General features: G+C 47.1%; 1 long non-coding RNA gene across 5 annotated transcripts in view; it reads right to left on the bottom strand.

Annotated features, from left to right (window-relative positions):
- LOC308198098 overlaps positions 1 to 12766 on the bottom strand; it is a 176832-nt gene that overhangs the window by 128863 nt on the left and 35203 nt on the right. The window lies entirely within an intron of this gene.

Below are 12766 nucleotides of genomic sequence, written 5' to 3'. Positions count from 1 at the left end.
TACGTGACTACGTGTGAGATGATTCCGAACCCCGGTAGGATCAGAATATAGACTTCTGGGTGTCCGAAGAATCAGAATAGGTGTTGGTACAGGATTGGGTCTCCTCCTCCAGCGGGGCCGAAGAATGTGGTGTTTAGGTTTCGATCAGTTAGTAATATTGTAATACCGGCGGCGAGTACGGGGAGTGATAGAAGGAGTAGGATGGCGGTAATTAGTACGGATCAGACAAATAGTGGGGTTTGGTATTGTGAGAGTGCGGGGGGTTTTATGTTGATGGCTGTGGTGATAAAGTTGATGGCCCCAAGGATGGAGGAGATACCGGCTAAGTGGAGTGAGAAGATAGCCAGGTCTACTGAAGCTCCGGCGTGGGCAAGGTCACCTGCTAGGGGAGGGTAGACAGTTCAGCCTGTGCCGGCGCCAGCTTCTACAGTGGATGAGGCTAGTAGGAGGAGGAATGATGGGGGGAGGAGTCAAAAGCTTATGTTGTTTATTCGCGGGAATGCTATGTCGGGGGCACCGATTATGAGGGGGACTAATCAGTTGCCGAATCCTCCGATCATGATGGGTATGACTATAAAGAAGATTATTACAAAGGCGTGAGCGGTAACGATTACATTGTAAATTTGGTCGTCGCCTAGGAGAGTTCCTGGTTGTCCTAGTTCTGCGCGGATTAATAGGCTGAGTGCGGTGCCGACTATTCCTGCTCATGCCCCGAAGATGAGGTACAGGGTGCCAATATCCTTATGGTTAGTGGAAAATAGTCATCGGTTGATGAAGGTGACGGGTAAGATGGCTGAGTGTTGAAGCGTTAGGCTGTAGTCCTTTTTACAGAGGTTTAATTCCTCTTCTTATCGGCTCTGTAGTGAAATTCATGTTGAGTTGCAAGCTCATCGATGCGCACTAGGGTGCGTCAGGGTCTTTGTAGGCAGAAGCCAATTGGTTTAGGCATTTAGCTGTTAACTAGAGTTTTGTGGGATCGAAGCCCATCTGTCTAGGGAGGCTTTAGCTTAATTAAAGCGTCTGACTTGCATTCAGAAGATACAGGTTAATATTCTGTAAGTCTTAATGTGCAGAAACTAAGAGGGTTTAACTCTTATTTAAGGCTTTGAAGGCCTTCGGTTTGGGGTGTTATCCTAAGTTTCTAGACAATGGCATGTATTATTGGGGACAGGGGAAGTAAGAGGATTGATAGTGAGGCAAGGACCGCAGTAGGTGTGCTTGGGGCTTTGCTAGTGTATCATTGTTTTATGTGGTTAGAGGAGTTGGGGGGAAGGGTAATTGTTGAGTGGTATGCGAGGCGTAGGTAGAAGAAGAGGCTGAGCAGTGATAGCATGGCAATTGCCATGGCTGCTGGTGTTATTTCCTGTTTAGTTAGTTCTTGGATGATAAGTCACTTTGGTATAAAGCCTGTTAATGGGGGGAGGCCTGCTAGGGATAAAAGTACTAGTATTAGGGTGGCGTTTAGCACTGGGGTTTTTGTTCATGAGGTTGTGATCATGGATAGGTTAAGGGCTTTGATTTTGTTAAGGGCTAGGAATACGGCTGATGTTATGATTGTGTATAGGTAGAAGGTAAGTAAGGCCAATTTGGGGCTGTAAACTAGGATGATGGCGATTCAGCCTAAGTGGGAGATGGACGAGAAGGCTAGGATTTTGCGTGTTTGTGTTTGGTTCAGTCCTATTCAGCCTCCTAGTGCTGTTGAGGCTAGGGCCATGGCGGTGAGTAGAGCTGGGTCGAGGGATTTGGATGTTAGTAGGAGCAGGGTTAGTGGGGGGAATTTTATGAGGGTCGAGAGTAGCAGGGCTGTTATTAGTGGCGATCCTTGTAGTACTTCTGGGAATCAGAAGTGAAATGGCACTAGGCCCAGTTTAATAGCGATTGCTGCTGTCAGTAGTAGGCAGGAGGTTGGGTGGTTTATTTGTGTGATGTCTCATTGGCCGGTGACTCAGGCATTGGTTATGCTAGAGAATAGGACCAGGGCGGAAGCAGCTGCTTGGGTTAGGAAGTATTTCGTTGCGGCTTCTACTGCTCGTGGGTGGTGGGATTTGGCAATTAGGGGAATGATGGCTAGTGCGTTGATCTCCAGTCCTGTCCAGGCCAGAACTCAGTGGTTGCTGGAAATTGTGATTGTGGTGCCCAAGATGAGGCTGAAGGTTATGATTGGGGTCGCGTAAGGGTTCATTAGTAGAGGAGGGGGTTAAACCATCATTTTCGGGGTATGGGCCCGATAGCTTGATTAGCTGACTCTACTAGAAAATAATATAAGGGAAGTATGGAGAATTTTGATTTCTCTTGTGTGGGTTCAATTCCTACTTTTCTAAGGTCAACAGGAAATGAGAGGGCTGTTATACCTCTATGTTCACTTTATCATAGTGACCCTTTGTAGTTCAGGCACATTTCCTTATGTAAGGAGGTAGGCCTGCATAGCAGATAGGTATGCTGATGTGTCAGAGGCACAGAGCTAGTGTGAGGGGTAGGAAGTTTTTTCATAGTAGGTGCATTAGTTGGTCATATCGGAATCGTGGGTATGAAGCTCGGACCCATAAGAAACCAGAAGATAGTAGGAGGACTTTTGTGGCTAGGATGACGGGGAATAGTTCTGTGGGTGGCCCTAGGGCGCTTGGGTTTAGGAATATGATGGCTGTAAGTGTATTTATTAGCATAATGTTCGCATATTCAGCTAGGAAGAATAAGGCGAAGGGTCCTGCGGCGTATTCAACGTTAAACCCTGAGACTAGCTCAGATTCACCCTCTGTGAGGTCAAAAGGAGCTCGGTTTGTCTCTGCTAGGGTGGATACGTATCATATTATTGCTAGGGGTCATGAGGAGAAAATGAAGTATAGAGGCTCCTGTGCGACGGCAAAGGAGCTGAGTGTGTAGCTTCCGCTTAGTATGATTATTGATAGCAGGATTATGGCCAGTGTCACTTCGTATGAAATGGTCTGTGCTACTGCCCGTAGGGCTCCGATTAGTGCGTATTTTGAGTTCGAGGCTCAGCCTGATCATAGGACTGAGTAGACGGCTAGGCTTGACATGGCTATTAGGAAGAGAACTCCGAGGTTTAGATCTGCTAGGGGAAATGGGAGTGGTAGTGGTGCTCAAGTGGTGAGGGCTAGGACAAGGGCTAGTATTGGTATCAGAATGAATAGAAGTGGGGAAGAGGTAGAGGGTCGGATGGGCTCTTTGGTAAATAGTTTCAGTCCGTCCGCAAATGGTTGAAGTAGGCCAAAAGGCCCGACAACGTTAGGGCCTTTGCGGGATTGTATGTAGCTTAGGATTTTCCGTTCTACTAGGGTTAGGAAGGCTACGGCAATCAGGATTGGGATGATGTATAGGAGGGATATAATGAGGCAGCTTAGTGTTGTTATTTGAATCATGGGTGAAGCTAGGGAGAGGATTTGAACCTCTGGGGAAAGGGCTTAAGCCTTCTGCACTTGCCGGGCTCTGCCACTCTAGCTGGTCCTTTTCTAGGATTGAAAGTGGTGGGGGAAGGCCCTCTTCACGGTTTAGTTGGTTTCACTGCTTAGAGGGGGGGGGCGTGCTTGTGGTATTGGCCCCACTTTCCCGGTCCTTTCGTACTGGGGAGAGTGTGTCATAGATAGAAACCGACCTGGATTGCTCCGGTCTGAACTCAGATCACGTAGGACTGTTAATCGTTGAACAAACGAACCCTTAATAGCGGCTGCACCATTAGGATGTCCTGATCCAACATCGAGGTCATAAACCCCCCTGTCGATATGGGCTCTTGAGGGGGATTGCGCTGTTATCCCTGGGGTAGCTTGGTCCATTAATCAATTATATTGGGTCTGGTCACTGTTAGCACTTTGAGGGGTAGCTCTAGGTAAAGAGGTATGGTCTTGTTTTTGGAGGATTTGTTCTCCTCCAAGGTCGCCCCAACCGAAAAATATCGACCAGGCTCTGCGATGGTAGTGGCCCCAGTGGGGTTGATTGAGGATTCGCGGTGGTCGTTGATTTTTAAGTTCCACAGGGTCTTCTCGTCTTATGTTCACATCCCCGCTTTTGCACGGGGAGATCAATTTCACTGATTATCTGTGAGAGACAGTTAAGACCTCGTTTAGCCATTCATACAAGTCTCGATTTATGGGACAATTGATTGCGCTACCTTTGCACGGTTAGGATACCGCGGCCGTTAAACCTAAGTCACCGGGCAGGCATCACCTTCAATACTTGTTTAATTTGCTGAAGGCTATGTTTTTGGTAAACAGTCGGGCCTTATTAATTTGCCGAGTTCCTTTCACAGATTTTAATCGCTCTTATAGGCGCTCCTGAGTCGGGTTAACAGGGTTAGTTAATACGTGGTCTTGTAGGGGTTTTTGTATCTGTCTAGGTCTGTTAATAATGTTTCTATGTAAGCTTGCGCCGTTAGAGGGGTGTGGCCCTGAGTTACTTATTTTAGCATTAATTCTCCTATATTCATATGTTGACCTGTTTGTGATAAGGGAATCATCTTATTTTGGTATTTTTAGGTGGTGGAGCTTTGACGCACTCTTTTTTGATGGCTGCTTTAGGGCCCACGGTAGGATCAGTAGTAAGAATTATCCGCTAGTCGAGGTTGTGTCCTTTTTTAATGGAGCTGTCCCTCCATTAAATAGCTCTTAATCATCTCATTAGGGTTCAGGATGTCCGGTAGGGAGGATTAAGGGGGAACTTAGATTCGTTTCACAGGTAACCAGCTATCACCCAGCTCGGTTGGCTTTTCACCTCTACTGACAAGTCATCCCACTCTTTTGCAACAGAGACGGGTTCGCTCTCTTTAACTGCTTGAAAGTAGCTCGCTTGGGTTTCGGGGGGGCAAACTTTAGTTCACTTTGCTTGGTTGTTCTCGCTAAACCATGATGCAAAAGGTACAAGGGTTGATCTTTGCTGTCTGTCGCTTTGATTGTTTCACTGCTATTTCATCTTTCCCTTACGGTACTGGGGTCTCTATCGCGTCTAAGTGTCTTTTCTATCGCCTATACTAAGACTGTAAAATGCTTTAGTTTAATTAGTTTAGTAAATTCTTTAGTTTTGGTGTACTATTTGTGTGGTTGAGCTAGAGGGGGGGCTTCAAGACGATCCGGTCTAGTAGATATCTTTCAGGTGTAAGCTGAGTGCTTTGGTGTTATAGCTACGTCTTGATATTCTAAGTACACCTTCCGGTACACTTACCTTGTTACGACTTACCTCATCTTCAGCGTATTTATGGTATTAGTTATGTGGGATGTGGCTTTTGAGGAGGGTGACGGGCGGTATGTACGTGCCCCAGGGCCGGCTTAAAGTAGGCTCTATTGTCCCACTTTACTGCTAAATCCGCCTTCCAGAAGTGGTTTCACGCTTCTTTCCGTGTGCCCTATGAATAGGGAATGTAGCCCATTTCTTCCACTCCATAGGCTATACCTTGACCTGTCTTATTAGCGGGGTGCTATTGTGTCCACTGGTGTGCTCTCATTCGAGGTGGGCTGGCGACGGCGGTATGTAGGCTGTGTTGGCAAGGGGTGGTTGGGTTAATCGGGGATTATCGATTGTAGAACAGGCTCCTCTAGGTGGGTTTGGGGCACCGCCAAGTCCTTAGAGTTTTAAGCGTTTGTGCTCGTAGTTCTCTGGCGGATACTTCGGTAAAGTAAGTATCAAGATTTAGGGCCAGGCATAGTGGGGTATCTAATCCCAGTTTGGGCCCTGGCTTTCGTGGGTTTAAATCAGTCGTTAGTTCCTAAGATCATCTTAATGGTGTGTTTAGGTGCATCTTGGGCTTATGACAGCTCAGTTGCATTTTGATCTTAGTTAGCTAGGATAGGCATTTTACCACTCTTTACGCCGTGTCAATAGGACGGTTGATTTGGGTTTCTTGTATGACCGCGGTGGCTGGCACAAGATTTACCAACCCTTGAAGTTAGGCTGTTGCTATAACTAAGTCAAGTTTGCACTCATTGCTTAATGTTAATTACTGCTGAATACCCGTGGGGGCGTGGCTTAGCGAGGCGTCTTGGGCTACTACTTGGGTGTGCCTGATACCCGCTCCTCAAGGCCTGTATGGGGGTAGGTGGTCGAGGGCGTTTACACTGGGGCGCGGATACTTGCATGTATATATTTAGCAAAAACCAACCGTAAGGTTAGGACTAAGTCTTTTGTCCGCAGGCATGTTTTATGCCATCTTGGCAACTTCAGTGCCATGCTTTGTGTTAAGCTATGTGGACGGGGGTGTGGTTAGCTGATAGTTGAGTGGTGAGTGAGAGTGAAGTATATGAAATTATTGCTTGTGTTTACTATTTTTAGTACTGGAGTTTCTCTAATAAGTTTAAGTTATTTTGTATGTGTTTGTGTGTATATATACATCGTTCCGATGATGTCATGGAAGGGATGATTAATGGAGTTTTAGAGGTAGTTTGCTGGGATTGGGCGATGAAGGTTTATGCTACATGGTGGTTAGCGAAAGTTTACTGGTTTAGTTTGTGAAGCGCAGGGGTTGCGCTTAATGATTTGTTGTTTTGTGCTATGTCCAACGAGCATTCATCCAATAGCCCCATTTAACCCGGAGGGTGGAGGTAACATTAACTGAATGTGGTCAAAGTGCATCAGTGTCAGGATGATTCCCCATATACGCCAACCGTCTCATCGAGGGACCCTTGAAATATAGGATAGGCCGTGAGGCAGGTGTGTCCAGGCTTAGATTGTGGGACCCCCGAGATCACTGGGAATAGCCACCTGTGAGGTAACCCCGGAAAAAATAAGAGGAACCAGAGGCGCCAAAAAGCTGGAACATGCCGCGATTACGCATTGAGAAGGTGAAAGTACTCACAGATGCCACTTTGAAGGGCAAGGAGGGGTGAGTGAACCCAATGGATGGCCCTGACCGAGGAACCAGAGGCGCAAAAATGTGAGGAGGGCGAGGGGTTTAGGGGGAACGTATGGGCCTGAAGCTAGTCATACCGGACATTATGTGCAACGGGTTGCTGATTTCACGTGAGGAGTACGATTAATAAATCCGTCTGATACGAACTGCATGAGATATGTGGTGGAGAGTTGTTGTTGGAGCATGTCCTGTGAGCATTCATTAAAATGGGGTCTTGTTATGCGCTTGAGTGGAGTTGTATTGGGTGTTGTGGGGTATGGTCCTAGAACATTCATGCCGGGTGGTTTGGTAGGAGTGTGTTTAAGGGTTTAATGGCCGTGTACATGTATGGGTTTAGCACCTGCTTATAAGATAGTCCGTATATAATGTATATTACTGGTACTATAGTATGTATGTATATGGGGTATATAAATTTATGCACGAATATGCATAACCAAATACCCCCGCCTCGGGGGGGGAGGGGGGGGGGTTAAGCATAATGGCATAGATGGGGTAGAATTATTGGGGGCTTGCGGTTAGTTCCTGTAGTTGAGAACAATGGCGGCTTTTCGAGCCGCAGGCCTCGGGTAGTGTCCGGGCAGGAATAATGACTTATTTTATGTTTTTTTTAGGGATTTGCTTTGCGGTGGGTGTTTTGGGTGTGGCGTCGAATCCTTCGCCGTATTATGGGGTTGTTGGTTTGGTGTTAGCGTCTGTGGCGGGGTGCGGGTGGTTGCTGGGCCTTGGGGTTTCGTTCGTGGCTTTAGTGCTGTTTATGGTGTATTTGGGGGGTATGCTGGTGGTGTTTGTTTATTCAGTAGCTTTAGCAGCGGAGCCTTTCCCTGGGGCTTGGGGGGATTGACGGGTGATTGGATGTGCAGTAGCGTTTGTGGCAATTGTTTTTGGGGGGTTGGTGTTTGGGGGGTTTATGGGGGCTTGGAAGTTCGGGGTTTCTACTGTGAATAATGTTGGGGTGTTTGTTGTTCGGTCGGATTTTAGTGGAGTTTCCATGTTTTATTCACATGGGGCAGGGATGTTTTTAGTGGCGGGTTGGGGGCTGTTGTTGACTTTGTTTGTTGTATTGGAGCTTGTGCGGGGGTTGTCGCGGGGTGCTATTCGGGCGGTTTAGGGGTTAGGGTCAGAGAATAGTTTATTGAAAATGCCAGCTTTGGGAGCTGGAGATAAAGGTTTGAGTCCTTTTTTTCTGAGTTTGGGGTACTCTAAGAAGTGGTAAGTCTTCAATCTTTGGTTTACAAGACCAATGTTTTTATAAACTATTAGAGTATTTAGCAGTTGAGTATTTTGTTTTCTAGGGCGCTTGCGGCGGGGAGGAGAAATAGGAGGATAGTGAAGTAGGCGATTGAAGCGAGTTGGCCGATGATGATGAATGGGTGTTCGACGGGTTGGCTTCCTACTCATGTTAGGACGAGGAGGTCGGCGACTAGTACTCAGAATAGGAGCTGGGAGAGTGGTCGGAATGTTATTGCTCGTTGTTTTGATTTGTGCAGGAATGGGATTAGGAATAGGATCAGTACGGAGGCGGCCAGTGCTAATACGCCTCCTAGTTTATTTGGGATTGAACGTAGGATGGCGTAGGCGAATAGGAAGTATCATTCTGGCTTGATGTGTGGTGGGGTTACTAGTGGGTTTGCTGGGGTGAAGTTTTCTGGGTCTCCCAGGAGGTTAACCGCTCATGCTTCTTTCTTATGAGACGTTAGTAAACCAATTACATAGCCTTGTCAAGACTAAATCACAGGTAAAAATCCTGTACATCTCATGTGGCCAACCACTCCCAACTAGGATTCCAAGACGCCTCATCACCCATCATAGAAGAACTCGTTGAATTCCACGACCACGCCCTAATCGTTGCCCTAGCTATCTGCAGCCTAGTTCTCTACCTTTTAGCCCACATACTAACAGAAAAACTCTCGTCCAATGCTGTAGACGCCCAAGAAGTAGAGCTGATCTGGACAATCCTACCTGCTATCGTCCTCACTATCAATCCTCTTACTTCCCCTGTCCCCAATAATACATGCCATTGTCTAGAAACTTAGGATAACACCCCAAACCGAAGGCCTTCAAAGCCTTAAATAAGAGTTAAACCCTCTTAGTTTCTGCACATTAAGACTTACAGAATATTAACCTGTATCTTCTGAATGCAAGTCAGACACTTTAATTAAGCTAAAGCCTCCCTAGACAGATGGGCTTCGATCCCACAAAACTCTAGTTAACAGCTAAATGCCTAAACCAATTGGCTTCTGCCTACAAAGACCCTGACGCACCCTAGTGCGCATCGATGAGCTTGCAACTCAACATGAATTTCACTACAGAGCCGATAAGAAGAGGAATTAAACCTCTGTAAAAAGGACTACAGCCTAACGCTTCAACACTCAGCCATCTTACCCGTCACCTTCATCAACCGATGACTATTTTCCACTAACCATAAGGATATTGGCACCCTGTACCTCATCTTCGGGGCATGAGCAGGAATAGTCGGCACCGCACTCAGCCTATTAATCCGCGCAGAACTAGGACAACCAGGAACTCTCCTAGGCGACGACCAAATTTACAATGTAATCGTTACCGCTCACGCCTTTGTAATAAGCTTCTTTATAGTCATACCCATCATGATCGGAGGATTCGGCAACTGATTAGTCCCCCTCATAATCGGTGCCCCCGACATAGCATTCCCGCGAATAAACAACATAAGCTTTTGACTCCTCCCCCCATCATTCCTCCTACTACTAGCCTCATCCACTGTAGAAGCTGGCGCCGGCACAGGCTGAACTGTCTACCCTCCCCTAGCAGGTAACCTTGCCCACGCCGGAGCTTCAGTAGACCTGGCTATCTTCTCACTCCACTTAGCCGGTATCTCCTCCATCCTTGGGGCCATCAACTTTATCACCACAGCCATCAACATAAAACCCCCCGCACTCTCACAATACCAAACCCCACTATTTGTCTGATCCGTACTAATTACCGCCATCCTACTCCTTCTATCACTCCCCGTACTCGCCGCCGGTATTACAATATTACTAACTGATCGAAACCTAAACACCACATTCTTCGGCCCCGCTGGAGGAGGAGACCCAATCCTGTACCAACACCTATTCTGATTCTTCGGACACCCAGAAGTCTATATTCTGATCCTACCGGGGTTCGGAATCATCTCACACGTAGTCACGTACTACTCAGGCAAAAAGGAGCCCTTCGGCTACATGGGAATAGTCTGAGCCATACTATCCATCGGCTTCCTAGGATTCATCGTCTGAGCTCACCACATGTTTACAGTAGGAATAGACGTTGATACCCGAGCCTACTTTACATCAGCCACTATAATCATTGCCATCCCTACCGGAATCAAAGTATTTAGCTGACTAGCCACCCTGCACGGAGGAACAATCAAATGAGACCCCCCCCAATACTATGAGCTCTAGGATTTATCTTCCTATTTACCATCGGAGGATTAACAGGAATCGTTCTTGCAAACTCTTCCCTAGACATCGCCCTGCACGACACGTACTACGTAGTTGCCCACTTCCACTACGTCCTATCCATAGGCGCCGTCTTTGCCATTCTAGCAGGATTTACTCACTGATTCCCACTACTCACTGGGTTTACCCTACACCAAACATGAGCAAAAGCCCACTTCGGGGTAATATTTACAGGAGTAAACCTAACGTTCTTCCCCCAGCACTTCCTAGGCCTAGCAGGAATACCCCGACGATACTCGGACTATCCCGACGCCTACACACTATGAAACACCATTTCCTCCTAGTCCTAGGACTTAGAGAAACTCCAGTACTAAAAATAGTAAACACAAGCAATAATTTCATATACTTCACTCTCACTCACCACTCAACTATCAGCTAACCACACCCCCGTCCACATAGCTTAACACAAAGCATGGCACTGAAGTTGCCAAGATGGCATAAAACATGCCTGCGGACAAAAGACTTAGTCCTAACCTTACGGTTGGTTTTTGCTAAATATATACATGCAAGTATCCGCGCCCCAGTGTAAACGCCCTCGACCACCTACCCCCATACAGGCCTTGAGGAGCGGGTATCAGGCACACCCAAGTAGTAGCCCAAGACGCCTCGCTAAGCCACGCCCCCACGGGTATTCAGCAGTAATTAACATTAAGCAATGAGTGCAAACTTGACTTAGTTATAGCAACAGCCTAACTTCAAGGGTTGGTAAATCTTGTGCCAGCCACCGCGGTCATACAAGAAACCCAAATCAACCGTCCTATTGACACGGCGTAAAGAGTGGTAAAATGCCTATCCTAGCTAACTAAGATCAAAATGCAACTGAGCTGTCATAAGCCCAAGATGCACCTAAACACACCATTAAGATGATCTTAGGAACTAACGACTGATTTAAACCCACGAAAGCCAGGGCCCAAACTGGGATTAGATACCCCACTATGCCTGGCCCTAAATCTTGATACTTACTTTACCGAAGTATCCGCCAGAGAACTACGAGCACAAACGCTTAAAACTCTAAGGACTTGGCGGTGCCCCAAACCCACCTAGAGGAGCCTGTTCTACAATCGATAATCCCCGATTAACCCAACCACCCCTTGCCAACACAGCCTACATACCGCCGTCGCCAGCCCACCTCGAATGAGAGCACAACAGTGGACACAATAGCACCCCGCTAATAAGACAGGTCAAGGTATAGCCTATGGAGTGGAAGAAATGGGCTACATTCCCTATTCATAGGGCACACGGAAAGAAGCGTGAAACCACTTCTGGAAGGCGGATTTAGCAGTAAAGTGGGACAATAGAGCCTACTTTAAGCCGGCCCTGGGGCACGTACATGGTTTAACATGCCTGTTAGTAGTGTGGCGAGCCATAGTGGGAAGGCTAGGGCTATGTTCATAGATAGTTGGGTGGTTGGGGTGAATGTATATGGAAGGAGGCCTAGAAGGTTGATTGTAAGAAGTATGATTATTAGGGATGTAAATATTATGGCTCATTTGTGGCCATTTTTGTTGAGTGGGACTATTAGTTGTTTTGTGATTAGGTGAAGGAGTCATGTTTGGATAGTAGAAAGGCGGTTGTTGATTCATCGGTTGTTTGGGGACGGGAATAGTAGGGCTGGGAAGAGTAGGGATAGTAGAATTAAGGGGATGCCAAGTAGATTGGGGCTGGAAAATTGGTCACAGAAGCTTAGGTTCATGGTCAGGATCATGGTGTGGGTTTGGTAGTGAGGGAGGTCTTATTTGATGGGGGGTTGGTTGTGGTGAAGGCTAGTAGTTTTGGTTGGATGAGGAGTGCTAGGGTTAATCAGGTTATAATTATGATTGAAAATCATGGTGCGGGGTTAAGCTGTGGCATATCATTAAGGAGGGGGAAGTCCCTCTTTGGCTAGCTTAAAAGGCTAGTGCTGTTGCATAGCTTCTTAATGATTAGGATGATGATAGAAGGGACGATCAGGCCTCGAAATGTGGGAGTGGGGTTGATTCTACTACAATGGGTATGTAGCTGTGATTAGCCCCGCAAATTTCTGAGCATTGTCCGTAAAAAATCCCAGGCCGGGTGGTAATGAATGAAGTTTGGTTTAGTCGGCCTGGGATTGCGTCTGTTTTAACTCCGAGCGTTGGGACTGCTCAGGAGTGGAGTACGTCTCCTGCAGTAATGATCACGCGGATGGGGGATTCTATTGGGATAACTACGCGGTGGTCAACTTCTAGCAGTCGGAAGTGGCCGTTGGGTAAGTCTGGGGTGGGCACTATGTAGGAGTCGAATGATAGGTCTTTGAAGTCTGTGTATTCGTAGCTTCAGTATCATTGGTGGCCGATGGCTTTTAGGGTGAGGTCTGGTTCGTCGATTTCGTCCATTATGTAGAGGATTTGTAGGGATGGGAGGGCGAGGAGTACCAGGACGATAGCAGGTAGGATTGTCCAGATCAGCTCTACTTCTTGGGCGT

Source organism: Anser brachyrhynchus (genome assembly GCF_964034855.1).
Source record: "Anser brachyrhynchus genome assembly, chromosome: 7".
NCBI lineage: Eukaryota > Metazoa > Chordata > Aves > Anseriformes > Anatidae > Anser > Anser brachyrhynchus.
This window is presented reverse-complemented; position numbering and strand designations above follow the sequence as displayed.